Raw genomic sequence first — 17,267 nt, 5'->3', positions numbered from 1 at the left:
AACATAATTAAAAAATCAAAGCAGATGTTCTTTTTATTAATTGCTAGGTGATATCACTGCCACGTAGTACAACAGTTTATGACTGTAGCCAAAGGTTAAAGCCAACACAGATCTCAGCAGTGTAAAGTCCAACAATATGTAATTAATGCAATAGCAGAAATGCTTTTCTTTGTGCTTAATTATCACACAACTACCCAGATAAATAAGCTTGCCCTGATAAGAAAGAAGGAAAACATGCAGGTCGGCAGCAATTTCAGATTTTTATTGCCAGTGCCTAATGCACATTCCTCTACTGGTTTCAGCTTGTATTTATCAAGCTTGGCTCCACCCAGATTTGTTAAAAATCAACATTTGGTGTCATTAACTATGAGATCCCAGCCCCTTTAAAAGACGCCATTAAACAAACATTAAACAACTTGGGGAATTAAAGGCACAGTATATAATTTACAATATGTATTATAAATAGAATTACCAATGACCATTACCATAAGTTGTCAGTTACCTGCTGACCCTTGATATATTACTGTTGCCCCTTTAAGTGACCTGGTAGCCAGAAGTGTATGGGAGATTGTGACAGAAATATAATGAGAGGATTGGAAATCTCCCTCTCGACCTGTGAGAGCGCTAAGTAGCAAAATGGTAAGTCTTTGGACGAGCTAGCCTGACAGTTCATTTCTTGGGTTGGGAAGTCGGTCAGCCTGGAAGAAGGCGACACTCCGTTGCAGGAATGTATTGACCCAGAAGGTAAACTAGGTAGCAGCTGCAGGAAATAGAGTCAGCTGCAGTCGCTTACCAAGGGGTCATGCGTGGTAGCATAAAGGGGCCAGAGAATCGTAAATCTTTTCCTTCACTTGGTTTATATTGAGAAACTGAAAGGACCAGGTGAGATGCAGAGAAAGCGTTGTAAAAGTATTTTGTGAGTGTTTATTTGTTTTTCGTGTTAGTAATTGTCGTGTTTGTTAAATCACCAGACTGTTAAACACGATTGGCCAGCACAAAACCGGATCAACACTGCACTGCACCACAGACAGTCACAGTTAAAATTATTATCACCACTTGTTCACAAATATAGCACGTATTATATTATACTTCACCACAAGCACTGACAGCACTCACTTTGGACTTGTGATCACGTGTGTGTTTGATTGTGTGTGTTAGTACTGTGCTTATTGTTTACGGGACTTCAATCCTTTTCACTACTATGCAATACACATTGTTGTGTATTGCCAGCAAATTATTATTTTCTGTCTGGTCATCAGACCATTGGATTAATAACCATTAAACAACCCATTTCACCCGTACTTTGTTGTCTGTTTGTTCTTGAGATTACTGTACTAGCACCGCACCTGCTATACACCTGCTACTAATTGCCACTTTGCCACAGTGATCCACATAGTTTGCAGGTTATGGCATACACCACTGGAATTGATCCAGACTTAAAATATAAATGCTTATGTTTGGTGAATCTCCACTAACTCACTTGAAAGTTAATTCTGGTGCCCCCCAGCGCTCGGTTTTGGGCCCACTGCTTTGCCCCTGGGTGAGAGCATCTGTAGACACGGTGTTCAGTTTAATTCATATGCAGATGATATACAGCTATATCTGAAACTGAATACCTTCAAAGCAATTGATAGATTACAACTATTTCAGAACACAGATGCCCGAATCTTGACTGGTATGAAAAAGTACTACCACATTACCCCTGTTCAGGCTAAACTTCATTGGCTTATCAAGCATTGAATCTCTTTTAAACTACTTCTCCTGACTTCTCGCTCACTCAATGGTTCTGCTTACCTCACTGAATTACTTTGTCCTTATCAGCTGGTTCGGACCATTGGATCCTCCTATGCTGGCCTGCTGGTGGTTCCTGATGTGAAACGGATTTGTCTCGGTGGCCATTCATTTAGCTCCCTGGCTCCTGTTCTATGAAATGACCTCCCCCCTGACATCTGGAACTGCCAATCAGTTGATCTGTTTAAAAAAGGTCTTGCATTTGGTTAAGGTCCTTGAAAAGAGGGGCTCTCATTGCCCTCTGCTATCTGTTTGCTTTTATAGCTAAATGTGTTTGTGTCCTGATTTTATGATTGGTTTGTTTATTGCTTCTTTAGATTCTGTATTTTTTAATTGTGTAAAGTGCTCTGAGGTGTGTATGTCTGCACATGATAAGGCACTATATTAATCGAAGATGTTGTTATGTTGTGATTTACCCCAGAAACCATTACAGCTTCTGTAACAGGACGAGCAGCCCTGTACAGTATTTATTTTTAGAACGGGGTCTCCCCCTCCGCCCCTGTGTTATTTGGTTTTGTTTATTTGTTTATTGTATTGAGTTTATTTTATATATATATATGACAGCGGAACACTGTATGTTTGGTTATTGTTTTGACGGCGTAGCCGTGCATTTGTTTTATTATTGTTTTGTTCTGGCAGAGACGAGATTGGCAGCCCGTCCTCTGCCAGTTGCAAATTTAAAACCTCGTGCAGATGGTGGCCATCTCCCGAATTAAGTGATTCATTTTTTTCTAATCGGGAGATGGTCACCTGTATAAAAAGCCTGCAGCTCTCCATGTTCGGAGTAGGTGTTCAGAGGAGGAACGGGAGAGCGAGAAAATCAAATCAAAACTAAACTAAACTAAACTAAACTAAACTAAACTAAACTAAACTAAAAACTAAAACTCAGAAGTGCCATGAAAGCTACTGCCCAGCTGGACCTGAGTGTTGTGTTTTGTGTTCAAGATTTATTTTTGTTTGAAACTTCATTTTTTGTGATCTGTGAGCAAATTTATTTTGTTTAAATATTTTATTTATTGTTCTTTAATAAACGGCATGCTGCATTCTTTGAACTGCAGTTACCTTTGTCATTCTTCCGTCTTCTGGCCTGACGTCACTGCAATGCCATTGCCTGCCACAGCTTCCGACAGAACTTCCATTCTAACTGTATGCACAATTACCTTCAGCTGCCAGCTTTTACTTAGAGTATACCATCTGTCTCCCCACATAAAATTACCCTCCACCTAAATGGTTAATATGAGATTACTATTGATTAAAGTGGCCATATGGCTCCATGTTCAGCAGGACAGTTTGGGGCAGTTCAGGTTTTTCATTTAAAAAACCCAATGCATTCTGGTAAGTTTTACCTGTCTCAAGTACCAGGTTCCTTTAAGAGAAGCAGGACTACGCTTGCCAGAATGCATTGGGTTGTGAGATGAAAAGCCTGAACTATCCCACTGAATATGGAGCCATATGGTCACCTTACTAATAATACTGCAGGTTTGGGGACAACAGGGGACACCTGCAATACCCATGGCTCCTTTAACAGTCTAGAACAGTTTCATAAATACCAAACTTATTTAAGAAATTAAAACTTTCTATAAATTACTTAAACTCAAACTCAATTATTGTAAGGTGACATTGGTTTTATGTTGGGAAATATTTTTAAGAAAAATAAAAAAAAACTAAATATCTTGCTTATTATTCAACTCCTGTGCCGTAGAAGCTCCCAGTTTGCACCGATGAAAGAAATTGCCCTAACGAGGACACAAATACTTTACCGTTGGCCTCCACCTGTGAACCATTAAAGTTGCTGTCACATTGTCTGGATAAAAACCTCACTGTTGAAGGATCACTGGTAAGGCTGTGAATCTGAAGGAAAATGAAGACCAAAGAGCATTCTACAGAAGTTAGAGATAAAGTAATATAAATGCATAGATTAGGGAAAGGGTACAAAATAATACCCAAGTGTTTGGATATCCCAGTGAACACAGTTGGATCAATAATCAGGAAGTGGAAGCTGCATCACACCACCCAGGCACTGCCAAGAAAAGGCCGTCCCTCAAAACTCAGCTCTCAGACAAGAAGATTTGTGAGAGAAGCCACAGAGCAGCCAACAATCACTTTGAAGGAGCTACAGAGTTCAGTGGCTGGGAGTGGAGTAATGGTGCACCAGTCAACCATATCAGGAGCTCTGCATAACATGGTCTGTATGGGAGGGTGGCAAGAAAGAAGCCATTACTCAAAAAGTACCATCTGAAAGCACGTCTGGAGTTTGCCAGAAAGCATGAGAGTGACCCATCTGCGATGTGGAAAAAGGTTTTGTGGTCAGATGAGACCAAGATAGAGTTTTTTGGCCAAAACTCAGAGCGCTATGTGCGGCGCAAACCTAACACTGCCCATGCCTCAAGACACACCATCCCTACAGTGAAGTATGGTGGTGGCAGCATCATGCTGTGGGGATGCTTCTCATCAGCTGGGACTGGGCATCTTGTTACAACTGAAGGAATAATGGATGGAGCAAAATACAGGAAAATACTGCAGGAGAATCTGCTTCAGTTCGCTAAAAAACTGAAGCTTGGGAGGAAATTCACCTTTAAGCAGGACAATGATCCCAAGCACAAGGCCAAAGCAACATTGGAGTGGCTCAAGAACAAAAAGGTGAATGTCCTACAGTGGCCCAGTCAAAGTCCTGATCTCAATCCCATTGAGAATCTGTGGCACTATTTTAAAATTGCGGTCCACAAGCATCGTTCAACCAACCTGAACAACCTGGAGCAATTCTGACAAGAAGAATGGGCCAAAATCACTCCGACACTCTGTGCAAAGCTGGTACATACTTACCCCAAAAGGCTTAAAGCTGTTATTGCAGCGAAAGGTGGCTCTACCAAATATTAATGTGTGGGGGTTGAATACTTATGCAAGCAAGATATTTCAGTTTTTTATTTTTCTTAAAAATATTTCCCAACATAAAACCAATGTCACCTTACAATAACCGAGTTTGAGTTTAAGTGTTTTAAAATAAAATATCAAAACAGAAAGACATTTCAATGTACCATTTGTAATTCAGTAACATGAGAAAATTGGTCAGGGGTCTGAATACTTTTGCAAGCCACTGTATTTGTGGTTCTCGATCATATTGAGTCAATTTTACTCTGTGAAGAAATTTAATTAGATTAGTTTTTAATCTAAATCGTTCTAAGTTCACTGGAAATTAGCCTATGACACACTTTTAACTGTCCAAGTGTGTCATCAACAGGAGCAGGAGGCTGTGTAGACATTAATGAGAACCAGGAAGAATGCAAACACATAGAAAGATTCAACTTTGCCCTAGATTTTTACAAATGTGTTATTTAGTTTGATTTTTAAAGTCAATTTTGATTAAGTTATAGGTTTTAAATAGGGCTTTTATACTGACTTTAAGAATTCAATTGATACCTGTTAAGCCATCCATGCATCTCAATCACAACCGAGAAACATGTTAATAGTAAAATTGATTTAATTTACTTTTTTTTAGCTTTAATTTTTCATATATATATAGCATATATAATATATATATAATATATATATATATATATATATATATGCTGGTCACACCAAACTATGGATTTGATGTAGATTTTTCTTCTGTTCACTCACTTTGCATTTAGTTAATTGATAAATATAATCTATTAACATGTCTATTATATAAAGCATTCTTATTTACAGCATTTTTTCACACCTGCCTAAAACTTTTGCTCAGTACTGGATTTGATTTAGATTTTTCATGTATACTATTTATAAACGAGTCATGGCTCAGTATATATTTAACTACCATATACACAAATATATGTTATAATATTCTAAATATATTTATTATATATATATCGTCACATGTTTTAACTACCATATACTTCTTTTCCAAAATGTTTTTTTAAAAAATAAACAAAAAGTTTTGCCTGAAACGTTCTAAAAATAACAGAAAATATTTTGTAATCTTTTCAACTTTTTGTGTACATTTTCTTTTCTTTCTTAGATATCTTTATATATATATATATATATACACACACACACTTTTATATATTCTAAACACAAGCCATGGCCTCAGTAAGTGTGTGTTGTTTAGTGCTTATCTATTCAATTTAATATACTGCACACTGCCCTAAACTGATGCAAGTTAGTTAAAATTGGCACCAATAATATAATATATATTGACTGTCCCCTTTAAATCCACTAGTCAGGTTATTGTTTAATCCATGACTGTGGACAATGTGTGATCTGAGTCATTCTTTAACTTTCTGTTCTACAGTGAGTAGAAAAAAACAATAAAAAAAAAGCTGCTATATAAACCAAGAGAATAAATATAAATTGTGGTAAATATCAAGGAATTAAACAGAATGAATTTCTGCATTGTTTTTGTTTCTTGCTGTCTACTAGAAATGTTGCTACTAATAATTCTAAAACATGATCATTTGGGTTCTTAGTTCAAATTCCAAAAAAGGTATTTTAAAACATCAAATTAACCTAAAGAAACCACTAAACACTGTTTTGCTTTTATAAAACATGTTTGAGAATTTGCATCTATACTCAGGGCATTAAATTTAATGGAGTACATGAAACTAACTGTTGCACATAAAAAGTAAATGGCCAAAAAAGATGTTCTTTTAGGACAACCAATAACAGGACCATCACACTTAAAAATATCTTCATTGCCAATGTTGTGGCTCTACAATTTTAAGGAGAAGAGTATCCCAATGATATTGGATAAAATTAGAACAATACACCTCCCTGCAATTGTATTGTTTTTTGATAGCTTTAAACTGTAATAATGGCTTATTTCCTTTGCCTTCCACTTGTTTCAAAATATTGCTCCATGATTTAAATGATTTGAATGAATATGAGAAGTTAGAACAGAAATTATCACTATGAACACAAGGACATGTTACCTATATCTATGGCAGGCAACTGGAACTGATGAGCCACTCCTGAACTCAGATAACAGCATATTGACACAGACCTAGAAACAGAAACCAGTATGATGGGAGATTAGCATAAAAATGATATATTTCACTGACCCAAGTTCAAGTGCTGTTCAAGGTCCTACTAACAGTATTGCCAACCACACCTCTGCAGAGATGAGGAGACAAATTCTTAGAAATCAAGAAATTTGTCATTCGAGTCATGAGATTTTGTTTTTCAAAACATAAACCAATATTTGAATGCTAAGAAACAACCAATATTTTCTGTTGTTTTTTAAACCTTGTTAACAACAGCTTATATTGCATCTATAACACCTCAAATCTTTTACAAACCACTATTGTGCTTCACAAAATGCATAATATAATCAGACAATCCAGATCATCATTCAACATTACAAACAACGTACAAACAAGGTATTATCGTACCTGTTTCTGCTGCGCAGACAGTTTCAGTCTGGGTTGAATTTGCATCAGCAGTGTTTGCGCTTCTTTGAGTTTTCTGCCATGACTAACGTATACCTTTCAAAAAGTGAAAAATCCCGAGATCACTGTAGTGTCACGAGATCGTGAGCAGGTCTTAATTTACTTTAGAAATCGCGTGTGTCGCAATTGATTCTCGAGAGTTGGCAATACAGTATTAATCATCAGTTTCAAAGAACAGCAAAGTTCCTTAGCTGACTGCAATACCCACTATCAAATGTTTTAAGTGGTCTACTGCAGCTGAAGTGGATGCACTCATCTTACTCTATGCTCTGGGATTTTTGTTATGCTGAGCTGACTTTGAATGTATTTGTTTACATATTTGATAAGATTTATTATCTGTTATTACTGTTAGGCTTATTGTTTGTTTGTTGTAAGTTTGTTAATATGTGTTTATAATTCAAAATGCATAAGAAAACAACAATTTGAGATGTATTACATCTATGTCTTGGTTACTCCTAGGTTTTTGCTGATTAATCTAGAGGTGTGACATTGTTAATAGAGGCAGCAACACTGAGTACTGTATGAAGATCAGACAAAATTATTGAATGGAATCTAAAGAAATTCATAGTGCACATTATAATCTTAAGGAAAACAAATGTATTTCTTTGCTGTCACTAAGAAGTGCAATTCACATTGCATTATACTTCTGCAAGTGATTTTTCACCTATACATATTATTATTATTATTATTATTATTTATTATTATTATTATTATTATTATTATTATTATTATTATTAGCATATCTAATCAGTCGTAAAGATCTCTAGAAAATTTATTTAACTACACACACACACACACACACACACACACACACACACACACATATATGTAAATCTTTAGAGTATGTTAGAATTACAGGACAATCGCTCTGATCTGCCATGTGAGCAAAATACTGCTGAAGATCATCTTAAAGAGACTAGATAGCTTTGTGAATACTCAGCTACCTGACGAGCAAGCAGGGATTAGGAAAAACAGAGGCACGAGGGACCACATTTGCAACATGAGGTGGATCATCGAAATAAGCAGAGAAAGAAATGGAGAAGTTCACATGCTGGAGAAAGCTTTAACAGTCTTTATCAGAGAAAGCGCTAAGAAAGGTCTTCTTCGGAATATGAAGAAAACTGTATTCATGTCCACAGTGCCCAACGTCAATCTGAGAATAGAAGGCAAAAGGGTCGAAAGGGTGGCACAATTCGAATTCCTCGGCTCAGTGTTAACAGACAATGGCGATATCAAACCCGAGATCACCAGACGGTTGGCCAAGGGGAGACAAGTCATGTCAGGCTTGACGAAACTCTGGAAGGACAAAAATATATCCACACAGACAAAAGAGAGGCTAGTGAGATCCCTGGTTCACCCAGTAGCACATACGCAAGTGAGAGTTGGATGACAACCAAGACTCAAGAAGGAAAATCCAGGCATTCGAAACGTGGTGCTGGAGGAGAATGCTCAGAGTCCCGTGGACCGAAAGGAGATCCAATGTAGAAATTCTTCAGCAAGTCAGAAATCCGATACCTCTGGGTGGAACAATCATAAGGCAGAAACTGGTCTACCTCGGGCATATTACAAGGGGCAAGCAACTAGAAAAAGTTGTCATGACAGGCATGGCCAATGGGAAAAGAGGGTGCGGAAGGCCCAAAACGAGATGGCTACAGAAAGCCAAGGAAGCCCTGAATATGAGTCTCCAAGAAATCCTACAAGCCATGAGGAATAGAGAAAGGTGGCGCGGAGTCGGTCACAAGGTCGCTATGAGTCGCCTGCGACTCGACAGACTAATATGAACATATATAAAAAAAAGGTTGTTAAATTAATTTATATCTTTACAAAGTGCCAGTGCACAATACATTTAATTTATTTAAACATTTGATTTCATCTGTATATACAACTTGTGAAACGATGCTATTTTCCTACAGTAGTTATGTTATCCCAATATTGCACTGGTATGCAGTAAATGTGTTTATTGGTACCGTACTCAAAAAGCTCATTAGGTTTTCTTCTTTCTTATTAGCTCAAGATAAATAAAATGACTCTTGGACTTTCAGATATAACATTTAGAAATATTTGTTGATGTACAGGGCAATTTTTACTGTGCCCAGTAGTAGTTTACTTTATTACTGTAATATACAGGTATACTGCAGTAAACTGTAGTATTTTCTAGACCAAAAGAAATAGAACTCCACCGCCCCGCCAAAGAAAACTGCTGGTCCTTGCCTTTTTTAATGTTTTCAAAGCCTGATAGTATATCTTTAGATTATTAACCAGGAAGGATGATGAGGAAGAATGACGTTGTTTGGCTACAACTAGTGTCATCAAAATATTGAGCTCAATGTTTCAGTAGGCTCTGCTTTATGATCTGTAAAATTAGCAAAGTCTACAGTTTATCAGCTTTTGACCTTCCAAAACAAGACTGTAGCCTCCTCCACAACATTTACATTGTCCATCCTCATGCTTTACACATATGTCTCTAATTTCTGACAACCGACTAACATTAAACAATAAAGAAATGGTTGAAGGTTATTTGAATATTAAGAATATAAGAGCGAAAGAAAGTCTACAACCGAGAGGAGTCCATTCAGCCCATCTAAGCTTATCCGGTCCAAACTGGGTCTTAAAGCACCCCAGTGATTCTGCCCCAACAACATGTGAGTATTCCATACCCTCCCTAGTCTCTGGGTAAAGAAGTATGTCCTTCCCTCTATAATTGCAAGAAGAGCCGCTAAGAATGATTGCAAACATCCTAAAAAGGTGACTGAAAAAAAAAAAAATCTACAACTAACAAAATAAATAAAATTAAAACTTATGTTGATTGCACACTGCTCCATAAATCAGATTCCATATTTGTAGGTAGGTTTATAAAGGACCGTGGAATAAAGTTCCCAGCACAGATGAAGCAAAACAACAATTTAGTTTGCATTTTATGTAATATGCTTTATTTGGCAGCTGCTATGTTACAGGCTTGCACATCTCTCACAAGGTATATAGTGGTTGCACTGGATCTGAGAAAAGAGTAGCTGCTGGTTTGTGGTCAATTACAGCACCAAATTACTATTTTTTCTCATTGTAAATAATCCTTTTTTCCCTCTCCATATCACTATACAGTACATGATTATCAACATGCAATTTACAGTAAACATGCATTCAGTCAATATTTATTATGTATTGCTTGTGTTGTTGTTTAGTAATTGAAATAAGCTATTTTTTATTTCAGATAACCATACCGGTTTTTAATTGTAGGTCTCAAAATGTGTGAAGCCTGAACTTTTAGTTTACAAACCCAGTACAGGTATTAGATACAGTGGTTTGGAGAAGTATTCACCCCCTACCAATAATTTCACATTTTATTGAATTACAAATAATGTGTGCACAGTTTTTCAAACAAACTTTTTAATTATTCCAATCTGTAGTGGTTAAACTGAACCCTGTTATATGAGGAGGAGGTTAAATATCAGCAAAATGTACAAAATGAAATGTACTGGTTGCATAAGTATTCAGCCCCTTAAGTCAGTACTTAGTAGAAGCAACTTTTGCAGCAATTACTGCTATGAGTCTTTTTGGATAGGTCTCTACTAGCTTTGTACAGTAGGTGGTGAATCGTTTGTCCATTCTTCACTGGAAAATTGCTCCCGTTCTGATAAGTTTGCTGGGGATCATCAATGGACTGCAATCTTCAAGTCTCGCCATAAATTATCGACTGGATTAAAGTCAGGACTTTGACTGGGCCACTCAAGAACATTAATTATTGTCTTGTTCAAACACTCCAGTGTGGCTTTGGCTTTGTGCTTTGGGTCATTGTCCTGCTGAAATGTGAATTTCCTCCCCAGTTTCAGAGTCTTGGCTGACTCAAACAGGTTTTCTTAAGGATTCACCTGTACTTTGCACTATCCATTCTCCCCTCTATCCTGACAAGTTTCCCAGTCCCTGCTGCATAGAAACATCCCCATAACATAGCAAACATCACCATGCTTGACAGTTAGGATGATATTGACTGGGTGATGTGCAGTGATGGGCTTGCGCCAGACGTAACGCTTGGAATTTAGACCAAAAATTACATTTTTGTCTCGCATGACAACAAAACCTTTTTCCACATGTCTGCAGGATCATCTACTTGCTTTTTCGTAAACTCCATACGTGCTTTAAGATGAGGCTTTTTGAGTAATGGCTTTTTTCTTGCCACCCATCCATACAGGCCAGCTGTGTAGGGACCGGCTTATTGTTGTTGTGTGAACACTGACTCCCATCTCAGACACTTTGCAGATCTCTCAAGGTCATTGTTGGCTTCAGAGTGACATCCCAAACCAGTTTCCTGCTCCCCAGCTTCTCAGTTTGGGAGGGCGACCTGATCTGGGTAGTGTCTGGGTGGTATGCCTTAATGATGGACTTCAATGTGCTGAGTGGGATAATCAGCGCCTTTGAAATTTTCTTGTATCCTTCTCCTGCTCTGTACCTCTCTACCACTTTATCCCTGACTTGTTTCGAAAGCTCCTTGGTGTTTATGGTTGCTTTGTTGGATCACTATCTGAATTGCAGCTTGAAAGTCTTTATATACCTGCAGGAAACTATCTACAAGTTAAACCACTTTGAGTACACACAGGCTGAAACCATTTCACTAATTTTGTGACCTTTCAAACAAATAATTTGCACCTAAGCTGATTTAGGGCTGCAGTAGCAATGGGGTTGAATACTTATGCAACTGAGAGTAATCTGTTTTTCTCTGTAAATCTTACTTATTTACTTTTTCAGTGTGAAGTAGTTTATGTATATTCTACATGTAAAGTCTAATTTGAAAGTGTTGTGGAGTACGCTCAAGTGCCTACAAAATATGAAAACTTTGCAGGGGGATGAATACATACATACATAAATAAATCAAAACCCATTTTGGATTTAATTATTATTTTTTTAATAATGCAAGAGCTTGTAACTCAGGCACTATTTTGTGTCTTGAACATTTTAATACCATAGTGCTTTCACACAAGGCACTGCAATTTCTTACTTGCAGAGATTATATAAAGCCCTGTATTTCAGTGAACCAAAATTTCAGGTGTTTATACATTTTTTAAATGTGGGATTGCACTAGACACTTCAGCTTTAAAGTTGAATGTTTGTTTTGTGAATATATAGTGTGACATTGCATAGGCCCTACACAATGAGGAAATGTGTTTTGTGCGTGCTTTACACAGCCACGTGGTTAATGGTTAAATTGATTAATTGTTTTATTGGGCCAGAATCACCTGCCACTAATGTAATTAGGGACACCTGCTACTAATTAAGACAGGTGTCTAAATGTTTGTGGCCTGTCTGTGTGAAGACTGAGGCCTAGGCTGAGACAAACCTTGTGAAAGGTTTTGTAATACAGTATCTGAAAAGTATATGTTTTGTTACTGGTAAAAGGCTTACCTGTCCAGTTGATAGCTAGGATTTGGGAACAGTTTTGTAAGCACTCCTTGGTGGAGTTAGGCTTTTGTTTTTTATTTTTTTATTTTGTGTTTTGTGTGCAACACTAAATATAAAGTCTGTGTTTTGAAATAATATATGTGGTCCAGTAAAGTGTTTATTTTACACAAGAAGACAAGACCTTTCACAAGAAGACCTTGTGAAAGGTTCGAAAGTGGCAAGACAAACCCCTATATATAGATTACTGGGTGGTTTTATGACTGGAGTGTTGTTATCTGTTAGGGTGGCTATGTTGACTGGAATATGAGTTTATGATGTAGTAATGTTACATAATTTCAGATACTGTATTAGTATCTTCTGAACAAACAAATTTAAAGCCAATAGACACGAGCAAGCAAGACCTTAAACTCGGAGAAAACTGCTGTATATTTGTTCTGTTGCTAGTTTGCATCAATGACCTGTGACTAAATTGTTGTTAAAACTTACAAGCAATTCTTAAAATCTTCAAATGGATATATACATACCAATAACATTTTATCAAGGTGCATAGGAGCAATATACACAGTTGCAAGACAGACTTACTGTTTAGTCTTTCAAATATCCAAGCGGATGTAAATGTTTACAAAAAGCATGCTTTGTTCTTCAGTTAAACTTATCGGTTTCAAAGTTTGCAAAGTATGACTCCAAAGTGCTTTCTCCCTTTTGGAGAATACAGCATCAATATTAACTTCCCTTACAGTGATTATAGCATTTTTCTATTACACAATATCTGTATGTATAGTTAACAAGTAATTCATCATTACTACTTAGGCCTACTTCAAATTTTTATGCTCACGTATTGTTTTAGTGTTATGTACATATACCGCGCACGCAAGCGGATTGACAGTATTTTTAGAAGTACTAAATTATAATCTCGTCCCCATCTAGCTCTACTGACCTATGATCCCAACCCAACCACACATTCCACCCCGCTAATAATCCCCATGCTGAGCCTAACAGGACTTTTCAAAACAACCCAATAACAGAACGCAAACACTGACTAATGTAGCCTGGGAACCCTCCTGATTATTAACGTGACAGTGCACTCCCAGGCTGGTAGAAGTTTTTCTGCATTAACGAGCCTGACAGCCTGACAGTTACTGCACTGCTGCCATATGCATGACTGTAAACACAACAGGGGGTACATCCCCAATGCATTACAATACCGTATATAAAGATACACATATTAGCAGTGTTTAAGTATTATATTATTCACACTAATAGTGATGGGTGTATGAAATATGTTACTAAGCCAGTTTCTTGATACATTTCTGGGATCAGTTAGCTAATACATACCAGAGAGGCATTGATGCAGTTTCTCTTTTTTGTAGCTGTTCATCTATTCTGCAGCACAACTGTTGCTTGGTAAAATGTGTAGCACATTTCTGTGGGCTTGAACCATCCTGACTAGATCAGAGCACTGCTAGGAACGCCCTGGAGACTACCTTGATGGATACGTTGCTCACGTTGCTTAATGGTGACACTGTGTTGAGGGATAAGCCAGTTGTACCCACTATCATTTCATCTTTTCTCTGTGTTGCTGAATAGTTGCACACATGTGACCGCCTTAATTTGCATACATGCAGGCTGGGAATTTTCTTATTTTATTTAGCCAGTCTGTGTATAGTCATACAAAGTATTATGTATTATTTTATTTTATTAAGGCTAAAGTTACTTTAATATGGGTTCAATACTGTTCAGATGTTCAACATGAATTCACTGGCCTTTCCACTGCAAACTCTCAGTACAATAATATGAGCCACTCACTTTTTTGACGAGTGCAGAATTGTGTTACTCAAATCTCCCCGGAAACCTGCTCACAAACTATGCTGATTCCTTTGCTTTTAGCACCTTAAAACATTCCCATTCATTGATATCCTAAGATCACATTTATTATTATTATTATTATTATTATTATTATTATTATTATTATTATTATTATTATTATTATACCTTTAAATATTCACACATTATTCAAATGTTTATCCTTAAGTGAAAGCTAACGTTTCCACATACAGTACTATATACTGTATTGTAAAGGTGTTAGAAGTTGCTGAATTTATTACAATCTACTGATTTTCATTAGACTGTTTGATATATTAATGCAAAAGCTCTGGATTCAATTTGAGTCATGCTTTGCCAACAACAGACCCATTTGAAGAACTTTTGTATTCGCAGTTCATGAAATCATTAGACCTTTACTTCAAGGGAGAATGGAATGCATGGTGCAATGTATGCAACCTTTTATAAAAAAAAAAAAAAAAAAAAAAAACTTTTTCACTTTGGACTGGAGCAAAGCTGGCCCAATGTTTTTCTTAAGATGAAAAAGACTTTAAGATAACACAGTGTAAACACAGGGTATCAAGCTGCAAACTATAAGGTTGTGCTGTAAAGGATAGGTGGGTTCATAGTTTTGTTTTGCTGACTTTTGCCTGTATTGCTCAATATTTTTTTTTTTAAAGAAGTTTAAAGGTAGTTTGTTAATACTTATGGTGATATGGTTAGAGACTAATAAATAGCACGTATTTGTTCTATATAGGTCTTTTTGTTATATTTTAGTATGTGTTTGCATAAATTATAAAAAAAAAAAAAATAACCACTCTTGTGATTCATTAGAACACCATCACGTGACATATTTTAGTTTGCAGTATAGCCTCAGTGGTTCATATTCTTAGCAATGCTACATTACATTTGCGGTAATATTGCCACAGAGGTTTTACTTAACATTATGAAGACAAGCTTCAACGGTTCTAAAAGAAAGAGACACAAAAAAACACAAAAGTTGTAATGAAAATACCTGTCAACATCTTTCAGTAATACCTCCACTCCAAAAACACGACCTTAGAACCTGTATATGATCCTCAGGACTTGAACCATCTTCTAGAGAGTATGACGTAGCTGAGGAGAAACAAAATATTTCGTGCTAATGGTCCCAAATACTTACATTATGAGATGTACAGTAAAATGCAAATTATTTTAATTCCCATAGCAGTGAAATACAATCTTTAGTTTCAGAAATATCACACCCACTACTTTTTCTTTTGTTTATCTACAGTTATAAAGCTTATTTTGTACAAATATACTGTTTTTTATTTAAATTTGTTTTTTCTAACTTCTAATTCTAAATCTAAAAAAAATAAAACATTTTCATAATTAAGTGATTTTTTTTTTCTGGAAGCATTATAAATGGGCTTTTTTCCAGTCATATCCCATGTGGTAACTAAACTTCATTTCATGAGTTTTTTTTTTTTTTTTTTTTTGTCTGTTTTGATTAATAATAATACATGCATGTAAAACTTATTTTCATTAATCCAAAAAATCTGTTTTGTTGTTTTCAGCAAGACAAACAAAGCACAGTTGCTTTAAAAAATAATTCACTTTGCAGATGGATGGTTCCTATTGTACAAAAAGGACTTGGTGAATGGTGAAATTCCGAGTCATTCATTGAAACCAGTTTTTTAACAACCGCTTAGCAAACTGACCATGCCATAAAAAACTCTTTGCAAGGAATTTTTTGTACATTATCAAGCTTTTCCCAAGTACGCCCATTGTGCCCTTGCTGTGCTCCACTGTATTATTTTTACCATGCCTTGTCATAGCTGTCTGGGTTACCTTGTTTTTGCTATTCTTTTACAGCACTTTGCTTTGCCTTTACCATCTGTTATTACACAAAATGTCTGTAAGGAATACCCTGTGGTTGATACCTGCATTTAAAACATACCCCATTCCTGCTACTACTTGCATCAGTAGGTTATCAATGACTACTGTACTGTACTGTACTGTTTGTGATCTATTGCATGAGACAGGCGCTCTTAAAAAATGTCTTTAAACACAAAGGTTTATTTTCATATGAGCAATAACTATTTAATTATTATTTATGATGAACACGATTTATGTTTTGCACCCAGCAGAAATTAATAGTTTTGCCAATGTTTTTTTTTTTTTCTGCTGATCTACTCAGTTCAATGTTACTTTCAATTTGTTCTTTTTCTTTCTTTCTTTTTTTTTCTTTCTTTCTTTCTTTCTTTCTTTCTTTCTTTCTTTCTTGTTATTAAATTGCCCTTTTATTTTTAACAAAATCAGTTTTAATGGAAATAAAAGGATAACTGCATGCTTATCCTATAACATATTGCTAAAGAACTGTACAGTTTCCAATTACACAAGCTCTAAATATTTTTTCATGAAACTGCCAACCAATTTAGAACTTAAATAAAAAAAGGATTTCAGAAACAATCTTAAAATAATCAGTGAGATTTAGTGATATGCAAAAAGATTCATATAGTTAATGTATTTATTTTTCATGAAATTAATCTTGTTGAAAAAACATGTGATTTACATGTCTGGTATGTGAGTTCAGGATGAATTGTGAGAATAAATTAAATTATATGGTAGCAAAAAATAAATACAAAATAGTTTAAAATATCACAAAAGGTAATAAATAAAGAAATAATAGAATTCAGGACTGAATTCCCATTACCGCAGCACTGACTGGAGACTCCAGAATCCTGCTATGGTACTAACTGGCTTTGTCCTGCTACTGGTTTGTAACCTTTGTACCAGCAGTAAAGTTTTGCAATTTGCACTGAACTCCCATAGAGACAGAGCTGCCTTGGACTATAAAAGAAG

At 36.1% G+C, this 17,267-nt stretch overlaps 1 protein-coding gene across 5 annotated transcripts in view; it reads right to left on the bottom strand.

The window, feature by feature from the left end:
- Positions 1-17,190, bottom strand: part of tdrd15 (tudor domain containing 15) — a 39,679-nt gene extending 22,489 nt beyond the window's left edge. For 2 of the 5 annotated variants that reach the window (XR_005950286.1, XM_041249855.1), the window contains exons 1-3: positions 17,119-17,190; positions 15,439-15,539; positions 1,795-1,971 (exon numbers count right to left, since the gene is read on the bottom strand). The gene's annotated coding sequence lies outside the window, so the exon portion shown is untranslated. Of the gene's footprint in view, positions 1-1,794; positions 1,972-6,695; positions 6,767-15,438; positions 15,540-17,118 lie in introns of all 5 variants that reach the window. The other 3 variants (XM_041249856.1, XM_041249858.1, XM_041249857.1) reach the window with 3 other exon arrangements.
- Positions 17,191-17,267: the final 77 nt, after the last annotated feature.

This window comes from Polyodon spathula, chromosome 5 (assembly GCF_017654505.1).
Source record: "Polyodon spathula isolate WHYD16114869_AA chromosome 5, ASM1765450v1, whole genome shotgun sequence".
NCBI lineage: Eukaryota > Metazoa > Chordata > Actinopteri > Acipenseriformes > Polyodontidae > Polyodon > Polyodon spathula.
This window is presented reverse-complemented; position numbering and strand designations above follow the sequence as displayed.